General features: G+C 42.6%; 1 protein-coding gene across 2 annotated transcripts in view; it reads right to left on the bottom strand.

The window, feature by feature from the left end:
* The window catches only part of LOC106561202 (semaphorin-3D), a 61,202-nt gene extending 48,198 nt beyond the window's left edge, over positions 1-13,004 (bottom strand). Inside the window, exon 1 of one of the 2 annotated variants that reach the window (XM_014124899.3) lies at positions 12,720-13,004. The gene's annotated coding sequence lies outside the window, so the exon portion shown is untranslated. The remainder of the gene's footprint in view (positions 1-12,719) is intronic. The other variant, XM_014124900.3, reaches the window with a different exon arrangement.
* Between the last annotated feature and the right edge of the window lie 11,924 nt (positions 13,005-24,928).

Raw genomic sequence — 24,928 nt, 5'->3', positions numbered from 1 at the left:
AAGCAATGTCAGGAGTTAAAGAGTTAAGGGAGGTCTCTCTCTCTCTCTCTCCCTCTCTCTTCCTCTCTTTCTCCCTCTCGCTTCCTCTCTCTATTCCTGTCTATCCCTGTGTGTGTGTGTGTGTGTGTGTGTGTGGTGTGTGTGTGTGTGTGTGTGTGTGTGTGTGTGTGTGTGTGTGTGTGTGTGAGAGTATTCAGCTGTTTCTACATGGTACCCTAAAAGCATGCTGTTCTCTATACCAGGCCTACATCAGCTGTTGCCTGTCCCTGCCTCTTCTTTTGTGTCCATCTAAATATGTTTAACCAAAACAAAAGGTCAGGCCAACAAAAACAGCCGTCGTCTTTCACACATCCATCCTTCTTTCTAAAGTCTCTCTCTCCTCGCTTCTCTCCCGCTCTCCTTCTCTATCTGTCTCTTTCTTTCTCATGCTAAACTCATTTCATTATGTATAGATGTAGGGCCTAAATTTGAGCCAGTTTGCAACAGCAGGAAAATAATACTGCAGCAACAGGAAATGTGAATTATTATGTGGATTATAATTAATCAACCTTTTTTGTAGGGGTTGATAAATGTCTAAAAATTCTTTATGAAAATTACAACATTTAGAAGCCTTTTAAAACTTCAAATACACTATAAGTTTGCATTAAAATTCCTGCAACAACATTATGATCAAATGAAGATCTGGTATCTGTACCTGAATGCCAAAATGATTCTAGCCCATGGTTCTGCATTAGGCTGATGACCCAGTCTCAACAATTCCTTTATCTTCTGTTATAAATGTTCTAAGTCATGTCTGTCTCTTAACGCTACATCAGAGAGCTGTTAAGACCAAGTTTATACCAATAATACTGCCGTTAGACAAGACGGATGGATAGAGAGTACAGCAAAGTGTTTAGGGGCAGCCTACAGTGAGAGGACATTGACTTATTGGTTATTGTTTAGTCAGTAGAGGTTCAGAGGGGTGAGACTAAGGGTGACAAGGGGAGAGACCTGTAGGGTTGATTAACTAATAACACTGCAGTGTCCTGGACTCTCATAACGTTCGGTATTTCCTTGCAGTGATACATCCCAACACATCCCACATATTCCATCTTGTTAATGATTAACTAACCAATCACAAATGAAGGTTCAGAATGCAGATCCTCCCCTCTCTCACCATCTCTCTTTCACTACCTCCCTCTCTCTCCTCCCTCTCTCCCTCTCTCTCTGCCCCCCCACACACAGATAACATACATCAACCTGTCTAGGTGGAACATAAATAATGTCAGACTAAATGAATGAATGTGATTCATTCTACATACACATTCTACAACAGAAAACATTTATCCAAGTTGCCAAGTTAGATAGAAAGCAAAAGAGAAAGAGAGTTATGTGGAATGTATCCCCAAATTGGCAGAGATACACCATATCACCCCTGTTTAGAAAAACAGGAATCAGAGCTGAGGCAGTACAACTAGCGCTCACAGTCTCAAGTCAGAATCGATGTTTCTCAAACGTCACATTTTGAAGTAGTTCCAAACGTCAAATTTCAAAAGTGTTTATGGTTAAGTTTAGGCATTAACTAGAAACTTTTAAGGTTAGGGTTAAGTTTAGGCATTAACTCAGAAGTCTTAAGGTTAGGCATTAACTGCGAATGGTTAAGGTAAGGGTTAAGGTTTGGGGTAGAAACAACTTTCTATCGCTGGATTGGAACCAGAGTATGTGAGCGGAGCGGAGCTTGGACCGGAGCGAGGTGCGGAGCGTGCCCGATTTGACTGGAGCGCGGAGCCAGATTCTAAAAGGATGGAGAGTTGGCCTTTTCACCTGCACCAATTTCGCTCCAGTAGCACTCCAGTAGCACTCACTTCACAAGCTCAGGGCATGCCCGGCCCAGCATGCATTTGTAGTCTACTTGTGTGCTGCGATAGCCCCCTGCTTTAGCTACTGCCATGGAGTTCGCTAAATAAATTCATAAAGAAACAGATTAAACACACAGGTGCTAAATCAAGGTGACTTACAAAGATGAGGACCAAGAGCAAGAGAGGGAGTGTGGTGATGTAGTGTCCACAACTAAAGAATCATTGTGGAATCTGAAAACACATGTATACCGAAAGCATGATGGTGTACTTACTGCGTGCACTTGCTAAAAGAAAGGAACGAGGTGGGTCGATAACTAAGTATGTCTTTGTAGCTAAATATTTATTAAATAAAAATCTGATCTCGTAAACATTTGGTTCATTTTTGTTCTACATTTTTTAAATGTTTCTAATTTAGCAGACGCCCTTATCCAGAACGAGTGCATACATTTTTGATTATCTATACAATAGGCCATAATTGATTTTGGCCCAATAGGCCTGGCATATTCCCATGCTCAAAGAAAATGTCATTTTGATTGAATTATTTTGCTTAAAAACATTTAGGCCTACCTATAGAATATTATAAAAAAATTTAACTGTGCCTCTCTGCCCAGCCTGGAGAAATAGTCGCCAAAAGGGTGTTTATCATCCCCCGCGGCTCTGCAAGTGAAGAGAGGATATTCTCAGCTGCTGGCCTGCTCTCCAGGCACCATCACTTGAGCCTGAAGCCACAGACGGGCGAAACTCGTGTTTCTTAACATGAATTCTAAAAAATTATTTCAAAGGTATGTCCCTACCAGCCTTTTGAGTCACACTCGCAAATGCTTCACAATGTATTTCTTTGTAGGCTATAGCCTTGAAATAATTGAAAGCCCTGTCTGGCTCCTGACCTAGAATGTTTATATGCTGTTTAATATGACATGTAGCCTATTTGAAATGATGTGCGCTTGTTACATTCCCCTTTTCATGTTTATTCAAATACATTAAATTCAAATTCATAAAGCTTGGTTTCAATACTTCAAAACCAAATGGTAGGTCCAGGTAATCACAAAAATAGATGGGTCTTGGTTAAATTGTGATTTTAAATAAAGGAGCGAATTTGGAGAGGCAGTGTTTTTTCCTTGGAGCGCAGAGCGGTTGGAAAGGACATGGAGTTGACAAAGGGAGGAGCAGGATTTCCAACAGCTCAACTCTGCTCACATGAGACGTTTGGCACCAGAGGCAGATGCTTACACCCATCTGCCATCACCGTCCACAACACCCTAGCAAAACCACAACCTACATGAAGGTAACAGCACTCACTGTTGCCCCTAGTGGCCGGTCATCTCCCGACAACCTCAGATATGGATGGACGTCGAATACTGACTTGTTTTACAGGTGACCTGGCTGGGCATGAATCCATCCACAACACACACCCATCTCTCTATAGCCCTGTACTGATGTAGTCTCGAAAATCTGGCACTGGGCAACACAGTGACTAGGGTCTGGGTTCAATGATGGATTCCTTTGGCAGAAGAACTACGTCACTGCCTACATCATTACTTTATCTGCTTGAATAAAATACTAAATAGTAGCGAGCAAGATGGAGATCAGGGAGGTTATTTCTCTCTGAGTGCATTTCGCAAGGGGATAGATAGCTTGCAAGGTTTTGCCTGCAAACTTTGGTTTTGAATCCCAACGTTCTGGCATGTCTGCCTCGCAATTTGTTCGTAGTCACTGTGTTGCCTAGGGTTGGGTTTTCAAGACTAGTACTGAAGAGGATTAGGGATTGATAGAACAGACTGATGTTTATTTGGATGAAGCGTCTCAGCCTCTAGATAATGTATCAGGGTGTGTGTGTTTATGTGTAAGACATTTAGTCGTTGTGGGGATCTTCCTCCCTCACATCAGGGGGTGATGACAAGATCTAGACCGGGCGAGTAAAGTTCACGCATGAACACCCATATTACTCACGCACACGCACACACGCACGCACGCAGGCACACACACACACAAAGCATTCTATCAGTGCCTCTGCAGAATCTGTGTTGAAGAATGCAGTGTTAACAGAGAGGGAGGCTCAAGTGTTATGAGATCAACAACCCTCTCAGCCAGCTCTGATAGAGATTATAGATATGAGGAAGGAGGCAGTGGGCTTAGCTCTACTAAACACTATTGGAGAGAGTGAGTTAGAATGTCAGAGAGAGGTACAGCCCCATTAAAGTATTAGAAAAACGTCAGGTCAGATCATGTATGTGCCATGATAGAAATAGAGAGAGAGAGAGAGAGAGAGAGAGAGTGTGTGTGTGTGTGTGTGTGTGTGTGTGTGTGTGTGTGTGTGTGTGTGTGTGTGTGTGTGTGTGTGTGTGTGTGTGTGTGTGCGTGCGTGTGTGTGTGTATGTGTGTGTATGTGTGTGTGCGTGTGTGTGTGCGCGTGCGTGCGTGCGTGCGTGTGTGTATGTGTGCGCGCGTGCGTGCGTGTGTGTATTGTGTATGTGTGTGTGTGCGTGTGCGCGCATGTGCAGTTGGGTGGGGTTTGGTTTGGTATGTCAGTCAATGGAGGCTTTGACCTCAGACCTACTAACTGTCTCTGGAGAATATGTAACTATGGCTCTACTTTACACTAGACACTCTAATACTGAAGGCACCATTCATCTAGATAGAGCACATGAGAGGGAGAGAGAGAGAGAGAAAGGCGGAGAAGTAAAGATGGAACTAGTGAGAGAGTTGGTTGCCCAGCCAGTGCCATGCAGGTTAAGCTAACATCCCTGTTTCCTGGCAGGCTACATTAGGTGTGTGAGCGTGTGTGTTCGTCTGTGTGTGTGTGTTCGTCTGTGTGTCTGTGTGTGTGTTTCCTGGCGGACCAACAGTAACTATTATATTTGGCAGGGTGGGAGGCACACGGTGAAGGGGCCAATGGGAAATGGTTATGATAGTGACAGATCCAAAGCTAATAGTTCATACACACACACACACACACACACACACACACACACACACACACACACACACACACACACACACACACACACACACACACACCCACACACACACACACCATGGAGAGTCTGGATGGTGTTAAGTTCAGTTACAGTGTGTGGTGTTCAGCCCTACAAAATGATGTCTCATCAAAATTACAGCATTCCTCTTTGAATTACTAAACTGTTTTTGCCAAAATGTTCTGAACCGTGACACACCCAACCCAAAAGCATGTCACTAAAATATACAAAATCCTGTTTCTGAAGTACCAGCCATGACCCAACAAGGACTGATCATGACCGACGTAGCAGAGTCCCCAGCAAATCATTTGGGAATCATTGTAATGGAACCCCATTTGTTGTGTATTTCTGATGAGACTCATAAACAGTACCAGAGGAATGTTCCCTCAAATTGTTCTCTCTCTCTCTCTCTCTCTCTCTGCCCGGAGCACTTCCCTCTGAAGACTACCCGAAGTAAAGCATTTAGCGGTCTGTGAGGGAGATGGAAAGAGAGTGAGACAAGGATAGACCACCCTTGGTAAAACATTATCTATCAATGTTGTAGCCAGTAAGTAAGCCATTATCACATCTGTCAAGGACAAAGTGTATTAGACTTCCTATTACTCTAGATTACACACACACACACACACACACACACACACACACACACACACACACACACACACACACACACACACACACACACACACACACACACACACACACACACACACACACACACACACACACACACACACACACACAGTATTCCCTGACCAGTGACACATACTTGGCGTAATAACAGAGGTAATTGGTTTTAGCTCTCAGGACTTTAACTGTTTTTCTTGGCAACAGTCAATCATGTTTTCTTCTACAGTTTAAGAAAGCATGTTGCTAACCCCCATGTGGTTCTATGTGAGTCTGTCTACTAGGCTAAATACACGACTGACGCTATGTTATGTTGAAACAATACACAACATAAAATATACCGCAACATTTAAATAATCTCTATTAGCTATTAACTCTAGTAATAAAACAGTGTTGAGAGAGAACTATAATAAAACAGTGTTGAGAGAACTATAATAAAACAGTGTTGAGAGAACTATAATAAAACAGTGTTGAGAGAACTATAATAAAACAGTGTTGAGAGAACTATAATAAAACAGTGTTGCGAGAACTATAATAAAACAGAGTTAAGAAAACTATAATAAAACAGTGTTGAGAGAACTATAATAAAACAGTGTTGAGAGAACTATAATAAAACAGTATTGAGAGAACTATAATAAAACAGTGTTGAGAGAACTATAATAAAACAGTGTTGAGAGAACTATAATATAGTTCTCTCAAAACAGTGGTTAAGAGAACTATATCAAACAGTGTTGAGAGAACTATAATAAAACAGTGTTGGGAGAACTATAATAAAACAGTGGTAAGAGAACTATATCAAAACAGTGTTGAGAGAACTATAATAAAACAGAGCTCAGAAAGACCTATATCAACTTGAAGCAGGATTTCTCATAGTCAGTGTTGGTGCTGTAATGTGTTGGTCATTGTGGTAGTTTGTTGTTTCTCCATTCATAAAAGCTTCCATGGACTTACACTAACAGAACTCTGAATTGATGTCTGTGTAATACTGTTCATAAATTCTCCTATAATATTGGTTTTCAAATATTTCCACTAATATTAGTTCCCCTTCTCTCTATCGCCTCACTCACCTCATCTCACTCCGGACGAGACCTCCCTGTACTACCATAAGTAAACTGTTGTGTTTCACACATACACACACAAAGTGAGACCTCCCTCGGTTATAGAGAAAGGGGTGAAATGTGTTTCATTGCACAACCATAAAGGCTATAGTAAACAACGATACAGCATCAAATCAAATGTTATTGGTCACCTATACATATTTTGCATGTGTAGCGAAATGCGTATGTTCCTAGCTCCAACAGTGCCGTAAAACAATAAACGCGAATCCCAAAATGTAAAGAAAGGAATGAAGAAATATAGAAATATTAGAATGAGCAATGACAGAGTCCGGAACATAAATATGTATATGATGGTGTGTATAGACATTATGGACAGTATATGAATAGGAAAGGTGTGTACAGCAGTAGTTATATAGGATGAGCCTTTACTAGAATACTGTATATACACATGAAGTTCGGTAAAACAGTAGGTAAATGGGGGTTTTTTTATAATAAAGGTGTATTTATTTTTTCCACAAACAAACAAATAAAAAATACAGCATAAAAACATTGAGCATGACATCTAGACATATCCTTCACCATAGCACACATACTGTAATGAGTGTGCTGAGAGTCGGGAAGCAAGTTCAGGGAGTGAGTGTTTTAATAAATAAAAGAAACAATGACCACGAAACACAAACAAAGCACCGACATGAAACAGAGTCAATAACACCTGAGGAAAGAACCAAGGGGAGTGACAGATACAGTGAGGGAAAAAAGTATTTGATCCCCTGCTGATTTTGTACGTTTGCCCACTGACAAAGAAATGATCAGTCTATAATTTTAATGGTAGGTTCATTTGAACAGTGAGAGACAGAATAACAACAAAAAAATCCAGAAAAACGCATGTCAAAAATGTTGTCAATTGACTTGCATTTTAATTAGGGAAATAAGTATTTGACCCCTCTGCAAAACATGACTTAGTACTTGGTGACAAAACCCATGTTGGCAATCACAGAGGTCAGATGTTTCTTGTAGTTGGCCACCAGGTTTGCACACATCTCAGGAGGGATTTTGTCCCACTCCTCTTTGCAGATCTTCTCCAAGTCATTAAGGTTTCGAGGCTGACGTTTGGCAACTCGAACCTTCAGCTCGCTCCACAGATTTTCTATGGGATTAAGGTCTGGAGACTGGCTAGGCCACTCCAGGACCATAATGTGCTTCTTCTTGAGCCACTCCTTTGTTGCCTTGGCCGTGTGTTTTGGGTCATTGCCATGCTGGAATACCCATCCACAACCCATTTTCAATGCCCTGACTGAGGGAAGGAGGTTCTCACCCAAGATTTGACGGTACATGGCCCCGTCCATCGTCCCTATGATGCGGTGAAGTTGTCCTGTCCCCTTAGCAGAAAAACACCCCCAAAGCATAATGTTTCCACCTCCATGTTTAACGGTGGGGATGGTGTTCTTGGGGTCATAGGCAGCATTCCTCCTCCTCCAAACACAGCGAGTTGAGATGATGAGCTCCATTTTGGTCTCATCTGACCACAACACTTTCACCCAGTTGTCCTCTGAATCATTCAGATGTTCATTGGCAAACTTCAGACGGGCATGTATATGTGCTTTCTTGAGCAGGCGGACCTTGCGGGCACTGCAGGATTTCAGTCCTTCACAGCGTAGTGTGTTACCAATTGTTTTCTTGGTGACTATAGTCCCAGCTGCCTTGAGATCATTGACAAGATACTCCCGTGTAGTTCTGGGCTGATTCCTCACCGTTCTCATGATCATTGCAACTCCACAAGGTGAGATCTTGCATGGAGCCCCAGGCCGAGGGAGATTGACAGTTCTTTTGTGTTTCTTCCATTTGCGAATAACTGTTGTCACCTTCTCACCAAGCTGCTTGGCGATGGTCTTGTAGCCCATTCCAGCCGTGTGTAGGTCTACAATCTTGTCCCTGACATCCTTGGAGAGCTCTTTGGTCTTGGCCATGGTGGAGAGTTTGGAATCTGATTGATTGCTTCTGTGGACAGGTGTCTTTTATACAGGTAACAAACTGAGATTAGGAGCACTCCCTTTAACCTGTTAGGGCTAGGGGGCAGTATTGACACGGCTGGATAAAAAACGTACCCGATTTAATCTGGTTACTACTCCTGCCCAGTAACTAGAATATGCATATAATTATTGGCTTTGGATAGAAAACACCCTAAAGTTTCTAAAACTGTTTGAATGGTGTCTGTGAGTATAACAGAACTCATATGGCAGGCCAAAACCTGAGAAGATTTCAAGCAGGAAGTGGCCTGTCTGAGAAGTAGAGTTTCATCTTGGCTCTTTTTATTGAAGACTCAGGATCTGTGCAATAACGTGACACTTCCTACGGCTTCCATAGGGTCTCAGAGCCCGGGCAAAAGTTGAACGATATCGAGGCAGGCTCTGGCTGAAACACTTTATCGCTTTTGGCAAGTGGCCACTCAGAGTACTATGGGCTTAGGCGCGTGCCCGCTTCGACCGAATGCTTTCTTTTCCTTTGTCTGTTTACCTAAGAGCAGATTCCCGGTCGGAATATTATCGCTTTTTTATGAGAAAAATGGCATAAAAATGTATTTTAAACAGCGGTTGACATGCTTCGAAGTATGGTAATGGAATATTTAGAATTTTTTTGTCACGAATTGGGCCATGCGCACGACCCTGATATACCATTTCGGATAGTTTCTGGAACGCACGAACAAAACGCCGCTATTCGGATATAACGATGGATTATTTGGGACCAAACCAACATTTGTTATTGAAGTAGAAGTCCTGGGAGTGCATTCTGATGAAGACAACAAAAGGTAATCAAACTTTTATAATAGTAAATCTGATTTTGGTGAAGGCTAAACTTGCCGGGTGTCTAAATAGCTAGCCCGTGATGGCTGGGCTATGTACTTAGAATATTGCAAAATGTGCTTTCACCAAAAAGCTATTTTAAAATCGGACATATCGAGTGCATAGAGGAGTTCTGTATCTATAATTCTTAAAATAATTGTTATGCTTTTTGTGAACGTTTATCGTGAGTAATTTAGTAAATTCACCGGCAGTGTTCGGTGGGAATGCTAGTCACATGCTAGTCACATGCTAATGTAAAAAGCTGGTTTTTGATATAAATATGAACTTGATTGAACAAAACATGCATGTATTGTATAACATAATGTCCTAGGGTTGTCATCTGATGAAGATCATCAAAGGTTAGTGCTACATTTAGCTGTGGTTTGGGTTTATGTGACATTATATGCTAGCTTGAAAAATGGGTGTCTGATTATTTCTGGCTGGGTACTCTGCTGACATAATCTAATGTTTTGCTTTCGTTGTAAAGCCTTTTTGAAATCGGACAGTGTGGTTAGATTAACGAGAGTCTTATCTTTAAAATGGTGTCCCACCTAGCCCATAGAGGTTAAGAGTGTGCTCCTAATCTCAGCTCGTTACCTGTATAAAAGACACCTGGGAGCCAGAAATCTTTCTGATTGAGAGGGGGTCAAATACGTATTTCCCTAATTAAAATGCAAATCAATTCATAACATTTTTGACATGCGTTTTTCTGGATTTTTTTGTTGTTATTCTGTCTCTCACTGTTCAAATAAACCTACCATTAAAATTATAGACTGATCATTTCTTTGTCAGTGGGCAAACGTACAAAATCAGCAGGGGATCTAATACTTTTTCCCCTCACTGTATGGGGAAGATAATCAAGGAGGTGATGGAGTCCAGGTGAGTATCATGAGGCGCAGGTGTGCGAGACAATGGTGACAGGTGTGCGGGATAATCAGCAGCCTGATGACCTAGAGGCCGGAGAGGGATTATACGTGACAGTATCCCCTGCTGACCGGCCAACCCTGCTAATGTGCGAGAACCTTTCACGCCAGCTGAGGCACGGGAACTTGTCGTGTCAGCTGGGGCACGGGAACCTGACAGATCGGTTGAGGCAGGGGAGCCTGGCGATCCAGTCAGAAAACGTCCAACTGCTGAGGTGATTCTAGGTCTTCTAACCTCCTATGGACACGATTCAAATCAAACAAAATACTGTCTGACACAAAACATAACAGACTACAGTTCCATTTGCTCAGCATCCCAAAATCCTGAAATGCTATTGATAAAACGTCAGTAAATATTCTATAGTAATTACACAAACAAGCATGCAAACTCATACACAACCAAACAAGGGCAGTTCTGAGAGAGAGGGAATGCTTTCAGCCCAGTCCAGGAAAACGTGCAGGCATTAATCACATGATGCTGTCACACAGCTCAGGAATGGACCTGAGGACCATTGTAAACACAGCAGAATATTGATGCATACTGGAGCCTGTACACTACGATATAGCATTGATTCTGTTTTATTTCACAACAGCAGGTGTGATACGGCCTCTTAATTGCTATCCATTTTACCTCTTCCAAAAGCGAAATATTTTCAAACATAGATTTCTGTGTCAGAATCAACCTCCAGCCATTTGTTTGCGCACTGTCCATGCCACTATGCGTGTGTCTACGCCCGTGCCTGTACATACACTAATCAGTCCTAAGCATGTCTGACAGGGCATGGGCAGTGAGGTAATGATTGGCTGCTGTTTAAAGAGTCCAATCACAGGAGTTTTTTCCTCTGTTGTCTTTCTGAGGTGAGACGGCAGAAAATTAGCCAGGATTTATTTACTCACGTCACCCTGACTGGCACTACTGGACGACTGCCACACATATCACCATCCACATTACCTCTCTCTCTCTCTCTCTCGCTCTCTCTCTCTCTCTCTCTCTCTCTCTCTCTCTCTCTCTCTCTCTCTCTCTCTCTCTCTCTCTCTCTCTCCCTTCATGGCCTACACACTGGCTCCTGGTAGGGTGTTAGGTAAACCTTTAGCAGAGCTGAGTGCTGTAGAGCTGAAGTAGAGCTGAAGTAGAGCTGAAGTAGAGCTGAATAGCTGGGAGCAGGCTGAGGTGGCTAGAATAACGGTAGCAGTTCATGACTGAGTCTTTCTCCTGCCCTTCCCATTACACAGACTGGTACAGTTAAACCACAGGGTATCAGACTGAGTTTTGCTATGGCACCCTGAACAGTGTGTGTGTGTGTGTGTGTGTGTGTGTGTGTGTGTGTGTGTGTGTGTGTGTGTGTGTGTGTGTGTGTGTGTGTGTGTGTGTGTGTGTGTGTGTGTGTGTGCGTCTGCCACATTATTAAAGCTGTTACCAAACACAAACACGCACACACATAACCAAAGAAAAGCGGACATGTTTCACTATGAATTATTATGCTATAAAATTGTATTAACAATTCTATTATTTCTTAGTCAATCTTCTGTCATGCTGCCCCCTTGAGCATTTATTTTACAGAGAAAAAATCTGCACTACTTCAGATTGTGACTGAAGGGTATTAAGCCACTGAGTCAACACAGTGAACAGACAGTACCACACACAAATACACACACACACAGGCACACACACACTGAACCCAGACTATTAGCATTGAGGTGAGAAGAAGTGCAGAAGAGAGGAGGAGAGTTTACTACTGTCAGAAGACTGTCAGAATGTCATCATACCAAACTCATCTTAAACATTTTGTCTCTGTCTCTATGAAATACTCCTCACATACCGGCGGGATATATATTATCATCCACATTGTATGTAGTATTTATGGTCTGGGAGAGGTAAAGACAACACTGTAAATCATATCCAGAGAAAAATGTGTATACTGTATGAGGCTTATCCATTTATCAACTCCTGGCTCATGATAATCTGTATAATGTGAACTATCCACCTCTTATATTTGAGCTCCACAGATCAAATCAAAAAGCTTTCTCCTACACTTCTGTAGCTTTGAAGTAGACCACTTGTTAGTAAACCAATGTAAACCTTGTCAATCCACTGTTTGTGTACTATTCTTGTAGACCTACTGTTTTTTAAGAAATACTTAGAGGTGCCCTAACTGTGCCAGTAGTCAGTAGTCACAATGCAAAACGCAGATCATAAGAGCCTTTGGCAAACTGACAAGGCTATGAAGACATCAAACCATTCCCCTTAGAGAAAAACATTGCGTAAAACACCAATACCCAACTAAATATTTACCCAACAACATTTCTAATGCAACACATTTGGCTATTCACTGTAAACTTTTTTTTTTACCAGATTAACTATTTGCATGATGTATGGTCATGTTCTACACAAATGTAACATGTATGTGTATTTTACTTATTTGTTCGTAATATATCAAATAAACGAAACCATCCTTACTTCGCAATGTACCTGTTCTCAACGTTGTCTTGTCGCTGCTGGAGCGGGATTCCTCCCGTGCGTAATGATGACCAGAGCTGAACTCACACACAGAGCTTAACAACACATTCACGAAACCTTACAATACACCTGGCAAGGGCTAGCTGGCATGTATCACAGCAGCGATACAAGTTGCTCAAACGAAATCGCCCCAATATTTCCCTGCGCTTCCTTTATTCAATTCTGAGCAGTTTGACGCACGCTCAAGTCCCCGTCGTCCGCGAAGAACTAGCTATGCACTCCACTTGCACGTGCTAAATGGATGGAGAGGGTTGAGTTGGAAATGTGACATCTTGCCTCGAGGGAGGGAAGTAGGGATGGCAAACCCCCACTCATTGCCCCCCTAAAAAGATGAAAGATATGCAGTTTATAAACTGCATAACACTGCTGTATAACCTCCATCCAAATAGGTTGAAAACCACATTGATTTGTATACATTGTAGTGATGTTAACACAACAACTGGAAACCTTGTCAAGAGGTTTGGACCTCTTGGCATAATGGTGAAAGTGTTGGCTTGACAACCTCAGGACCTGGATTCCAGTCCCGGCCACAGCTACTCCCTTAACTTCCTACAGTATTTAAACATACTTAAATCCTAATAGCCTCAGTATACAGTATGTTGTTTGAATCCATTTTTAAACAGTCATCTCTCCCTCAACCGGTTTGCAGCAGAGTAAGACCTTGTTGCAGGAATGAATGATATTGTAGTATTCTTGTGCCACTTGTTCTATGCAAACCAGCACCCATAGGTATATAATTTCTTGAATTCTCTGTACATCTTGTATTAAACTACCATTTAGCATTTGTAACAAGCCTACTACAAATAAGAAGTAGCTACTCAAGATAACAACTGTATCACATCTCACACGAAGCACCATTGTGTTCCTCTGTGAGAACGTTTGGTCTATGTGTCTCAGGGCCAAGGGAGATGGCGGGAGGTCAAGGGATTTATTTACAGCAAGGTGTTTAGTGTTCAGCCCTCAGCAGTTGACTTAAATGAATTTATACAAATGGATCCAACAAATAAGCTATTTACCAATGAGCTGCACTTGGATGTCTCACAACAAGTGTCTCGAAAAATGCTTCGTTCATAATCAAGTGGCAAGGTGGTATTTATCACATATGATTTTGAAAAATCCACCTGAACGCCCCTGAGTGGGAAACTTGTCTATCATCCCTGAGCTCCGACTTCTCCCACATGTTGATCTCTGATGTCACCTACTGAGGAAATGACCTTGATAACAGCATTTTTGGTAGTTAAATTGAACAGCAAAACATGAATTATAAAAAGCTATCTATTAATATATTTGTTGAACACTATCATTTGTTTACAAGCATGACAGCTGTACTTTTAGGGTATTGTTGACGCAGCTTGTTTGCCATTATCCAATTGTTTCTCAGAGAGTTCAAAGCACCTGAATGCATCCAACTGGCATTTACAACATCATAACTTGTAATTACCGCCTTCCCACTTCATTATGAACGCAGCATACATGTCCGACGGAAAGTTAGGTCAGACCATACCAAGTCTGAAACCGTCTATTCCACGTTGGTTCAACTTTTAATTGAAATAACGTGGAAACAACATTGATTCATCCAGTGTGTGCCCGGTAGGAACACACTTCTCCAGAGAGGTGACAACATTATCTTTCTACAATACATCACAGTATTACACTCATAATATGTGGAATGACCTTCATACATTAATCAGAATAAAACGCACCTATGATTCAACTCAAAATAAAGAAGAACTCATATATTCTCAAAACAACATATAATGAGAAACTAAAAACGGCCTGTGCCGAAATTGGCACCTCTACAAGTATGAATGGGCACCATTTTGGCACGTGACCAAGATGTAGAATCAGAAAGTGCATGTCGGTAACGTGGCAATGAAGCATTGAGCTGACAATTAATATTTCTGAAGTGAGTAATTTATTACTTTTAATAACTGCAAAATACATAATAATTAGTGGACCACGTAAACTAAGTATTGACTAAAGTTTCATAAATAGATGCATGTGTGAGAGCGATTATTGACACGACTGGATAACCTAACAAACAGAAGCAAGGTAAAAGGAGCTGCGCATATCTCCAACCACATAGCGCCTGATCAAGTTAGAAAATGACAAGACAGGCACTGGACTACAACCCACTAGGGAAGAGAAAGCAGGAAAGGTTAAAAACCAACTGGAGACACCACTCTACAGGAACTGAGTAAAGCATGGTTCTCCTGGCAAGAGGAAAATGCAACCAAAGGGAGCATGAGGATTAAGTTAAGTAATCTACACAAAAGCCCTATTCGGATGGGACACATTTCACTGGGGGAGCTCAAGTAATGTAATTATGTGCACAAGCACAAATCACCACATCTGTCATTTTAGTCCCGTCCGAATCTGCCCTGTCAGTCATTTTTACTTAGCAGGAAGGTTAATATCCCATCCTTAAAAACCTACTGTTTTTTGTCGAACTCCCAACAGGTCCTCTGATAATATTTATCCCGTATGAATCGTCATCCCTATGTTTTGAGGGATATTATAAACTGGGTGGTTCGAGCCCTGAATGCTGATTTGCTGGTATATCAGACCGTAATACACAGGTATGACAAAACATTTATTTTTACTGTTCTAATTATGTTGGTAACCAGTTTATAATTGCAATAAGGCACCTCGGGAGGTTTGTGGTATATGGCCAATATACCACTGTCACGATATTCTCCTTCATCTGAAGATATTTCAAAATCACTGTCAGACCAATACGCAGTGGGTTTCGTGCTCCACATCATTTTATTAACCTGTTATGGCTAGGGGGCAGTATTTTCACGGCTGGATAAAAAACGTACCCGATTTAATCTGGTTACCACTCCTACCCAGTAAATAGAATATGCATATACTTATTACATATGGATAGAAAACACCCTAAAGTTTCTAAAACTGTTTGAATGGTGTCTGTGAGTATAACAGAACTCATTTGGCAGGCAAAAATGTGAGAAGGTTTCATTCAGGAAGTGGCCTGTCTGACAAGGTGTCGTTCTTCTTGTCTCTGTTTATTGAAGAGTGAGGATCTTAGCTGTCCCGTGACACTTCCTACGGCTGCCATAGGGTCTCAGAAGGCGGTAAAAAGCTGAATCGTGGCTTTGCAGGCTCTGGCTGAAAAAAAGTAGCGCGTTTGGGTAGTGGCTGGTTACAGTACTGTGAGACTCAGGCTCGTGCCCGCGTCGACCGAAAGCTGTGTTTTCTTTCCTCTGTTTATCTAAATGGACATTCCCGGTCGGAATATTATCGCTTTTTTACGAGAAAAATGGCATAAAAATGGATTTTAAACAGCGGTTGACATGCTTCGAAGTACGGTAATGGAATATTTAGATTTTTTTTTTGTCACGAATTGCGCCATGCGCACGACCCTGATTTACCATTTCAGATAGTGTCTGGGATGCACGAACAAAACGCCGCTATTCGGATATAACGATGGATTATTTTGGACCAAACCAACATTTGTTATTGAAGTAGCAGTCCTGGGAGTGCATTCTGACGAAGTCAACAAAAGGTAATCAAACTTTTATAATAGTAAATATGATTATGGTGAGTGCTAAACTTGCCGGGTGTCTAAATAGCTAGCCCGTGATGCCTGGGCTATGTACTTAGAATATTGCAAAATGTGCTTTCATCAAAAAGCTATTTTAAAATCGGACATATCGAGTGCATAGAGGAGTTCTGTATCTATAATTCTTAAAATAATTGTTATGCTTTTTGTGAACGTTTATCGTGAGTAATTTAGTAAATTGTTAGTAAATTCCCCGGAAGTTTGCGGGGGGTATGCTAGTTCTGAACGTCACATGCTAATGTAAAAAGCTGTTTTTTGATATAAATATGAACTTGATTGAACAAAACATGCATGTATTGTATAACATAATGTCCTAGGTGTGTCATCTGATGAAGATCATCAAAGGTTAGTGCTGCATTTAGCTGTCTTCTGGGTTTTTGTGACATTATATGCTAGCTTGAAAAATGGGTGTCTGATTATTTCTGGCTTGGTACTCTGCTGACATAATCTAATGTTTTGCTTTCGCTGTAAAGCCTTTTTGAAATCGGACAGTGTGGTTAGATAAAGGAGAGTCTTGTCTTTAAAATGCTGTGAAATAGTCATATGTTTGAAAAATTGAAGTTTTTGTATTTTTGAGGAATTTGTAATTCGCGCCACGCCTATCATTGGATATTGGAGCAGGTGTTCCGCTAGCGGAACGTCTAGATGTAAGAGGTTTTAACTATGATGTACACGAAAAAACAATAAACACGACAGATGACAGTTTCACAGGCTGAACAGACAGCAATGCAAAAGATAACTACCCACAACCTACCAAACAAACACACACCCCTATATAGGACTCTCAATCAGAGGCAACTAGAAACACCTGCCTCCAATTGAGAGTCCAGCATCCAAACCTAAACATAGAAAACCTAAACTAGACAGAATGCAGAAATACAACCTAGAACATACTAACCTAGAACATACACCCAAATCCCAGGAACAACTAAATCAAACACCCCTCTACAACACACACAAAACCACCACCATACAAAACAAACATCCCTCTGCCACGTCCTGACCAAAATACTAAACAACTACTCCCTCTGCTGGTCAGGACGTGACAGTACCCCCCCTAAAAGGTGCATACCCCAAATGCACCTAAAAAGAAAACACAAAATTCCCCAATACCCCAACAAAAACAAAAATAAATACCCCCTAAACAATAAGGGAGGGAAGGGAGGGTGGCTGCCGTCAACGACAGCACTGTGCTACACCCTCCCTCCCCAACCCACCTATCCTGGAGGTGGCTCTGGTTCCGGCCTCCTGCCCTCCAGGTTGTAGGCAGACTCATTGGGGTCCGGGTCGTAGACAGACTCAATTCGTTGTGGATCGTGGGCAGGTTCCCTCATTTCCACGCTGTAGGCAGACTCATTCAAAACACAGTTAGTCACATTCAGTTCTGAGTCGTAGGTAGACTCCTTCGGTTCCGGGTCGCAGACAGACTCCCTCGGTTCCGGGTCGCACGCAGACTCCCTCGGTTCCGGATTGCAGGCAGACTCCCTCAGTTCCGGGTCGCAGGCAGACTCCCTCGGTTCCGGGTCGCAGGCAGGCTCCCTCAGTTCCGGGTCGCAGACAGACTCCCTCGGTTCCGGGTCGCAGGCAGACTCCCTCAGTTCCGGGTCGCAGGCAGGCTCCCTCAGTTCCGGGTCGCAGGCAAGTTCCCTCGGTTCCGGGTCGCAGGCAGGCTCCCTCGGTTCCGGGTCGCAGGCAGACCCCTTTTGTTCCGGGTCGCAGGCAGTCTCCCTCGGTTCCGGACTAGACACTGTTGCCGGATACTCTAGACTGCACACTGGTGCCGGATACTCTGGGCTGCACACTGGTGCCGGATACTCTGGGCTGCACACTGGTGCCGGATACTCTGGGCTGCACACTGGTGCCGGATACTCTGGGCTGCACACTGGTGCCGGATACTCTGGACTGCACACTGGTGCCGGATACTCTGGACTGCACACTGGTGCCGGGCTCTTGAGGCTGGGCCGATGCACTGGAAGCCTGGTGCGTGTGGCTGGTAGAGGTGGTACCAGGCTGAAGACACGCACCCTAGGGCTAGTGCGAGGAGCGGGAACAGGCTGAATAGGACTAGGCCGACTCATGGGAAGCTTGGTCCGGGTTGCTGGTACTGGTCGTGCCAGACTGGAGGAACTCACTTCCGGGATAGCACGAGAGGCGGGAACCGGAAAGACTGGGCCATGGAGGCGCACATGTGGCCGTGACCGCACCGCCTGCACAACCCGTCCTGGCTGGATGGAACTAACAGCCCTGTACGAGCGGGGTGCTGGTACAGGGCGAACTGGGCTGTGCAGGGGCCTGATGGTTGCCATGCGTAGAGCGGGAGTAGGGTAGCCTGGTCCTAGGAGGCGTACCGGCGACCAGATGCGCTGCACAGGCATCCTCCTACCAGGCTGGATGCCCACTCTAGCACGGCATCTGCGAGGGGCTGGAATGGCGCACACCGGACTGTGCATGCATATGGGCGAGATAGTGCACACCTCAGCGAAACATGGCGCCCTCCACCTCATACGCTCCTCCATATACTCACGGGTAGATGGCTTATGGCTCTTCTTAGGCCTAGCCAAACTACCCGTATGCCCCCCCCAAAACATTTTTCTTGGGGGTGCCTCTCCGGCTTCCACGCCAGACGTGTCCCCCGGTAGCATTCCTGGTCCACACCAGCCTTCTTCCACGGGCCCTCTCCGGCCAGAATCTGTTCCCAACTCCACCTCTCGCGATTGTCCATGTCAAAGTCCATTCTCTCAGCATAGTCCATATAATTAGTGTTCCTCTTCTCCTTTTTCCGCTGCTTGGTCTTGTTGTGGTTGGTAGTTCTGTCACGATATTCTCCTTCATCTGAAGATATTTCAAAATCACTGTCAGACCAATACGCAGCGGGTTGCGTGCTCCACATCATTTTATTAACTATGATGTACACGAAAAAACAATAACCACGACAGATGACAGTTTCACAGGCTGAACAGACAGCAATGCAAAAGATAACTACCCACAACCTACCAAACAAACACACACCCCTATATAGGACTCTCAATCAGAGGCAACTAGAAACACCTGCCTCCAATTGAGATTCCAGCACCCAAACCTAAACATAGAAAACCTAAACTAGACAGAATGCAGAAATACAACCTAGAACATACTAACCTAGAACATACACCCAAAACCCAGGAACAACTAAATCAAACACCCCTCTACAACACACACAAAACCACCACCATACAAAACAAACATCCCTCTGCCACGTCCTGACCAAAATACTAAACAACTACTCCCTCTGCTGGTCAGGACGTGACAACCACAGCTAAGTGCTGTATCCAGGCACTCCGCGTTCTGTCGTGCTTAAGAACTAGAGGTCAACCGATTAATCAGAATGGCCGATTAATTAGGGCCGATTTCAAGTTTTCATAACAATCGGTAATCGGTATTTTTGGCCACCGATATGCCGATTATTTATTTATTTATTTATTTATTTATTTATTTACACCTTTATTTAACTAGGCAAGTCAGATTAAGAACACAGTCTTATTTTCAATGATGGCCTAGGAACAGGGGTTAACTGCCTTGTTCAGGGGGGATTCGGGGATTCGTTTTTGCAACTTTCTGGTTACTAGTCCAACGCTCTAACCACCTGCCTACATTGCACTTCACGAGTGACTACCTGTTACGCGAGGGCAGAAAGAAGCCAAGGTAAGTTGCTAGCTAGCATTAAACTTATCTTATAAAAAACTATCAATCTTAACATAATCACTAGTTAACTACACATGGTTGATGATATTACTAGTTTATCTAACGTGTCCTGCGGTGCATATAATCGATGTGGTGCCTGTTAATTTCTCATCGAATCACAGCCTACTTCGACAAACGGGTAATGATTTAACAAGTGCATTTGCAAAAAAAGCACTGTCGTTGCACCAATGTACCTAACCATAAACATCAATGCCTTTCTTTAAAATCAATACACAAGTGTATATTTTTAAACTTGCATATTTAGTTACTATTGCCTGCTAACATGAAATTGTGTCACTGCTCTTGCGTTCATTGCCTGGCTCGTTGCGAACTAATTTGCCAGAATTTGACGTAATTATGACATAACATTGAAGGTTGTGCAATGTAACAGGAATATTTAGACTTAGGGATGCCACCCGTTAGATAAAATACGGAACGGTTCCGTATTTCACTGAAAGGAAAAACGTTTTGTTTTTGAGATGATAGTTTCCGGATTCAACCATATTAATGACCTAAGGCTCGTATTTCTGTGTGTTATTATATTATAATTAAGTCTTTGATATTAAGTCTTTGTATTTGATAGAGCAGTCTGACTGAGCGGTGGTAGGCACCAGCAGGCTCGTAATCATTCATTCAAACAGCATTATTTATTTGAGGCTAAATAGATTTTATTGATGTATTATATTAAGTTAAAATAAGTGTTCATTCAGTATTGTTGTAATTGTCATTATTACAAATGAATAAAAAAATTGGCCGATTAATCGGCAGCGGCTTTTCTGGGCCCCCCAATAATCGGTATCGGTATCGGCATTGAAAAATCATAATCGGCCGACCTCTAATAAGAACAGCCCTTAACCGTGGTATATTGGCCATATACCACACCTCCTCGGGCCTTATTGCTTAATTTCAGAATTGAACAGGTGCTGCAACCAGTTTGGGTTAGAACATGTGCCTATTTATTTCTCTTTCGCCAAACACGTCAGTTAGTTACATTTGTGCATAGGTTACAGTTCATGTTTCTTACTGATATGCCTTATTATTTTGACTTTTTCTGAACTGAAGGCCATTATGCCAATATTAAGCTATGCTTAGACATTTGAAATATCTTCATGCCTAGAAGAGCCTACAAGCTACCATCATAACGGTCCATTTTGAATGAGAAAAACAAAACAATTACCTGTGCAGTTTGGTAAAGCTAATCCCATCCAAATCCTCCACTGGAAGAACAGACATGCTGGGGTAATTCTTTGGTAATTACTGGGGTAATTCTACAGCATAGGCCTAATAGCAAATATGTGGACATAAATTCGGCAACATGTAGACAATCAAATAAAAGCAATAACGGAAGGAAAGTGGGAACATGAATTCATGGAATGTCCAGCGCCAAGCCACATCGTCTCATCCATTCTAGCATGTTCCTCAGCCACATATTCTACAAAGTGTATTCCTGCAGTCTTCCCTGTCTCACTCAGAGGTGTAGGTTAGAGATAACAGCTGTGTTAGGGAGGAGATCCTCAGTGGCCTGTCTTTGGCCTGTCTGTCTTCCTGGTTCACTGGGTTTTCTTGGGGTGCCGTAACTTGACATACACACTGAGGTATATATTTTGTCAGGCATCAGCAGGGGTGGTGCAGGCAAACACACACAGAGGCATCTTTTGGGTCTCACAGATACACACACTAAATGTTTTACATTTGGTCGATATAGTCTCACAAATACACACACACACACAATACTTTGGCAGGCTTTTGGGAGGTGTGGCGAGGTTAGATTTAACTTGCCATGTGAAGAAGGTTTGTTTTGAGGTAGTGAGGTGTGTGTTATTTGTTTTAGGGTCAGAGACAGGTGTGGTGAGTCAGAACTGTGTCCTCCCCTCACTGGCGCTGACATTTCTGAAAGGGTGTGTATGTGCTGCTGTGTGCATGTGTGTGTTAGGGGAGGATGTGTGTAAGCCCCTGCGCTTCCTCATGTCAACGCATCATACATCATCACGGTTCCCTAGGTTATGGGGATGCGTGTGTGCATATGAGTGTGTCATTGATGTTATGCCACTCACATGACAGTGGTGAAACACACACACACACACACACACATTGAGTAATAGAGAAAAGATCTGGCAAAATAGTCGGGATTTCATTTCAACATGAAGGCGTTATAAAACAAATCCTAAAAAACTTGCTGCCTAATTACTGTTAAGTCACATGTAGCTTATACTACTGTAATTTCCGGACTATTAAGCGCACCTGAATATAAGCCGCACCCACTGAATAAAAAAAAAAATATTATTTTGAACATAAATAAGCCGCACATGTTTATAAGCCGCAGATGCCTACCGGTACATTGAAATAAATGAACTTTACACAGGCTTTAACGAAAGACGGCTTGTAACAAAAATAAATAGGCTTTAACGAAAAACGGCTTGTAACAAAAATAAATAGGCTTTAACGAAACACGGCTGTTTCCAACATCTTATCATCGACTCATTAAGACCAAGCTCCCGTGCAGCAGCTCTATTTCCTTTTCCAACAGCCAGATCAATCGCCTTCAACTTGAAAGCTGCATCATATGCATTTCTCCGTGTATTTGCCATGATGAGGGTGACAAAATGACTACCGTAATCAGAATGATGGGAAGTTTGAGAGCGCTCGATTTAATCTAAACAGTAAACAAAAAAGTTGTTTGACCGTAACCCGTTCGGCAATTTCATTGGTCTAATGAAAGCTTCATGCCGCCAAAAAACTGAGCACGTCACAGAATGTGTTTTTTTGGGAGACAAAAAATTGAAAGCGGGAAAAATCCATATATTAGCCGCGTCATTGTTTAAGCCGTGAGGTTCAAAGCCTGGGAAAAAAGTTGCGGCTTATAGTCCGGAATTTACGGTATATAACAATACCATATCAGGTCTCCATCAGTAGGATTAGAAGCATTTTGAATAGGAATAGCATCTATTCATCACTAACATGCTATGGGCATGGGCAATCTAGTGTGACCTATATCAGTGGCAGAGTTCCATTTTGTTCCTTATCCCCTATTCTTCCATTCCTAGATCCTATCCTTTCACTTATCATAGATCTACAGGATGAATGGTTAGATGGTTAGATGAAAGCAGTTGAGATGATGACACATGACCCAAAATGGAACCAAGCAGGAATGTTCTGTTAGTGAGAGAGTGTGTTTTCCTGGATTGTATTCCAGTCAGTAAATGCTTATTCCTGTCCTATGGGACAGTGGAACACACACACACACACACACACACACACACACACACACACACACACACACACACACACACACACACAACTAACACACACACCGAAAGAGAGAGAGCTAAATTAAAAAGTTGTGAAATCTGTGAGTAATTTCTGCTTCTATACTAATCGTGTAGTAGATCTGCCGTGTAAAGAGAACATCATCCAAAAAGAGCACTTACCACACACGACACACACACACACGCATACACAAAAATACACAAACACACAACACACCCAAGAGAAATACATTATCACTAACACACTAACAATTATATAGGTAATCATGATATTAGTAGACCATACAAGTCAACAGGCTCCCAGAGCTCTGCTACAGCTGCAGCACAATAATAATCTCTTATCAATGATTAGAATAAAGATTAATAATTAGGTCTCAGCTAGTCAGTGCCAGGGGCTGGTTGAGACTCCCCAGAGCATTTGGGAATGTTGGAGTACTGTAGAACACACACATGGTGTTGTGGTTGTGTTTCAGAAGGACGTGGGAGGGTTGAGGATTCTGGCCAATAAGTGGATGACGTTCCTCAAAGCCAGACTGGTGTGTTCCATCCCTGGACCCGACGGTGTGGACACACACTTTGACGAGCTCCGTAAGTCACACACACACATGCACACAGACAAATACAAACACACGCCACCCACTCTGATCGGCCAATGGAAAATCAAGTCATTATATTAGATGAAGATTTGATAAAAGGGAATGGGGGATTTTGTTTAAGAGGGCCTGATACGGCTAAGGCTGTAAAGTGGCATAACATGAAGACTTGGCTGTGATCTGACAACCAATAAAACATATGAAAGTCACTGGCACCCCAATACTAACTAGACATCCGAAGGCAGAAATGTGACTTTTGTGTGGGTCATGCAGAATGGAACGTTTACTCACGTTTTAGCAAAAGACAGATGGGTTATCCAGTTATTATTAGGGTTGATGTCTAACCAATTGCTTTCCTGTAATAGTGCTTATGCCTGGTCAACACACACACGCACGCACACACACACGTTTGTTTTACTATCCTTGTGGGGACCAACACATTTATTCCCTAACCCTAAAAGTAAACCTACACCTAAACCCTAACCCTAATTCTAACCCTATACATAAACCTAACCCCTAACCCTAACCCTAATTCTAACCTTACACATAAACCTAAACCCTAACCCTAATTCTAACCCTATACATAAACCTAACCCTTAACCCTAACCCTAATTCTAACCCTATACATAAACCTAAACCCTAACCCTAATTCTAACCCTATACATAAACCTAACCCCTAACCCTAACACTAATTCTAACCCTATACATAAACCTAACCCCTAACCCTAATTCTAACCCTATACATAAACCTAACCCCAACCCTAATTCGAACCCTATACATGAACCTAACCCCTAAGCCTAAAAATGTCAATTTTCCTTGTGGGGATCGGCGAAATGTCCCCACTTCTGGTCCCCATAAGGATAGTAAAAGCAACAAAAACAAAAAACACACACACACTCCATGAAGAACATGTAATCAGAGAGAGAGGGAGGGAGGGAGGGAGGGAGGGAGGGAGGGAGGGAGGGAGGGAGGGAGGGAGGGAGGGA

This window comes from Salmo salar, chromosome 10, assembly GCF_965601325.2.
Source record: "Salmo salar chromosome 10, fSalSal1, whole genome shotgun sequence".
NCBI lineage: Eukaryota > Metazoa > Chordata > Actinopteri > Salmoniformes > Salmonidae > Salmo > Salmo salar.
This window is presented reverse-complemented; position numbering and strand designations above follow the sequence as displayed.